The following is a 2,583-nucleotide window of genomic DNA, read 5'->3' as shown; positions in this document are numbered from 1 at the left end:
TGACTCGCTATTGAAGTGCATCATAACAAGACTGAAGCACTTCAATGGCACTTGAACGGACACCTCGTCGGAACTAATTGTTGTATATAATGTTGTATATAAAATCTTACTGTTAATTGAAATGTGTTTTTTTTAATAAGAATGCTGATTATTGTTATTAATATCGTGTACTGATTATCTATCTCATGTAATGTGTAAAAGGTTTTTGCGTCTACTCGCCTGCGTCCGTTTGCCGGGGCACCGGACTGGAACACGGCTCTTCCGGTGTCCCGGCGAGCAGACTGCAATAACTAATCAAATTTTCAACTAAACTTTCACCTTCTCAAGTCGGTAAACTAACCTCATCCGCACTATTTACACGGCGGCAGTGGAGCCGGTCGTTCTATATGCCGCAAGCGCGTGGGCACCCGCCGCCAAAAAACTGGGAGTGATAAAACAGCTTAACACCGTACAAAGAGGTTTTGCCCAAAAGATATGCAAGGCATATAGAACAGTCTCATTAAACTCAGCACTGCTGCTCGCTGGGATGCTCCCATTAGACCTCAGAGTTCAAGAGGCGGCTTCTTTGTACGAGGCAAAGAAAGGAGTGCCCCAGTCGGCACTGCTGGATCGGGAGGTAGAACGGATGTCTTCGGCCATGGAAGCACCCCACCCGGCTGAGCACAGCGACCTGGAAGTCATAAGTCTGGTAGACCAACAACAAGTAGACAGATACAGTAATTACCAAGTTCGCATCTTTACGGATGGGAGCAAGATTGGGGGCAAGGTTGGGGCCGCGTTATCCATATGGAAAGGCGAAACTGAGATCAAAGCCCACAAACTTGCTCTCTCCGAACAATGCACAGTCTACCAGGCTGAGCTCTTGGCGCTGTGCAAAGCTACGAGAGAGATCACAGAGAGCAGGGAAAAGACATTTGGAATTTACAGTGACTCAATGGCGGCCCTCCAAACAATCCAAAATCGAAAATGTTTCCACCCTCTAGCAGTAGAAGCCAGGGATAACCTTCGAACCTCATCCCGGCAGGGCAAAATGGTAACCTTGCACTGGATAAAGGCTCACGCCGGACTGGAAGGGAACGAGAGGGCGGATGTGTTGGCAAAGGAGGCCGCCGTTGGGTCAAAGCGAAAACCAAATTACGACAGGTGTCCGGTTTCATTCGTAAAGCGAGCCATTCGAACGGCAACGATTGAGGAATGGAACCGGAGATATGTCGATAGCGACACCGCCTCTGGAACAAAATTATTTTTCCCGGACGCAGTAAATGCCTACAAAATGGTACGGAAAATACAGCCAACAGGTATAAGAACCCAACTGATGACGGGCCACGGCGGGTTCTCGGAATACCTACATCGATTTAAATGTAAAGAGAGCCCGTCGTGCATATGTGACCCCGCAGTCAGGGAGACGGTGCCGCATATCTTGCTGGAGTGTCCTGTCCATGACCAAATGCGGTTTGACCTGGAAATGAAATTAAACTTAAACTTAAAACTAGCAAATATGAAAGAGTTAATAACATCAGCTAACAGAGAGGAATTCTTAAACTATTGTGAAAAAATTTGTAAACAAGTAGCAAAACGAAACGAGAGCTCATAAATTATGTTTACATAATATAATGATTATATTAATGTTAAGCATAAAACTTTATATAATGCAATAAAAAATAGTACTAAGAACATGTAATAAATATAGTTTAAGGGAAATAGATGTAAGAAATGTGACAAAACTGTAAAACAATAAAAGATATGTGTTGAAATTGATTCACCCACCCATCCCGAATCTCATGAGAAATGAAAATAAATAAATAAATAGAATATATATAGTATAGGTAGAGATAGAGATATAGGTGGGAATCCCACCCACAAAAAAGTACGAAAGATGATGAATGCAAGAAAGAATTGTATGTAGAATGAAAGTGCGAGAAGCAAATAAGCGAGAACTGGCATGAAAGAGAAACCAGAAAATACAGGCTCCGATCATGTTGGAGGTAGAAGCATAGAAAAAAAAAAAAAAAAAACCCTAACCTAACCTAACCTAACCTAACGAATCATTTAAGTTTGTAAACATTAATTCTTTTGTGGTAATGGCTTATTGACGACAACACTTGTCTTGTAACTTTAGTGTATCCTATCTGTAAAATATCTTCGTTATTAAAACTATTATTATTATTACACCATTTTGCTTTGCATGAGAACTGTAATATTGACTGGCTTACGCTGATGAATATTGCAGTTAATTGTTCATCACATATGTAACATATAAACACTAATTTTGTCAAAAGCTTAGAATTAAACTCTCTAATCTCTTGCAAACGGCCACCCGCACTCACTGACTGTCGTGAGGCGGGTGGTCGGTCGGCACTTAGCGCCCTTCCTTAAAACTATCTATGCATCTTTTTCTTTATCACATGAACACTAATTTGTCAATTGAAATTACTCGCTTAGTAATATCCAATCTCTTGCAGGGGGACAGTGGCCGGGCGGCCGCCCGCACTCATTGCACTCTGTCATGAGGCGGGCGGTCGGGCGGCAGAACTTGTCCCCCCAAAACTTCACTTTAGGATAGCTGGTCGCCCGTATTTCTAG

Source organism: Cydia fagiglandana, chromosome 4 (assembly GCF_963556715.1).
Source record: "Cydia fagiglandana chromosome 4, ilCydFagi1.1, whole genome shotgun sequence".
In the NCBI taxonomy this organism is placed as follows: domain Eukaryota; kingdom Metazoa; phylum Arthropoda; class Insecta; order Lepidoptera; family Tortricidae; genus Cydia; species Cydia fagiglandana.
The sequence above is the reverse complement of the archived record's forward strand: the minus strand, read 5'-3'. Positions refer to the sequence as shown.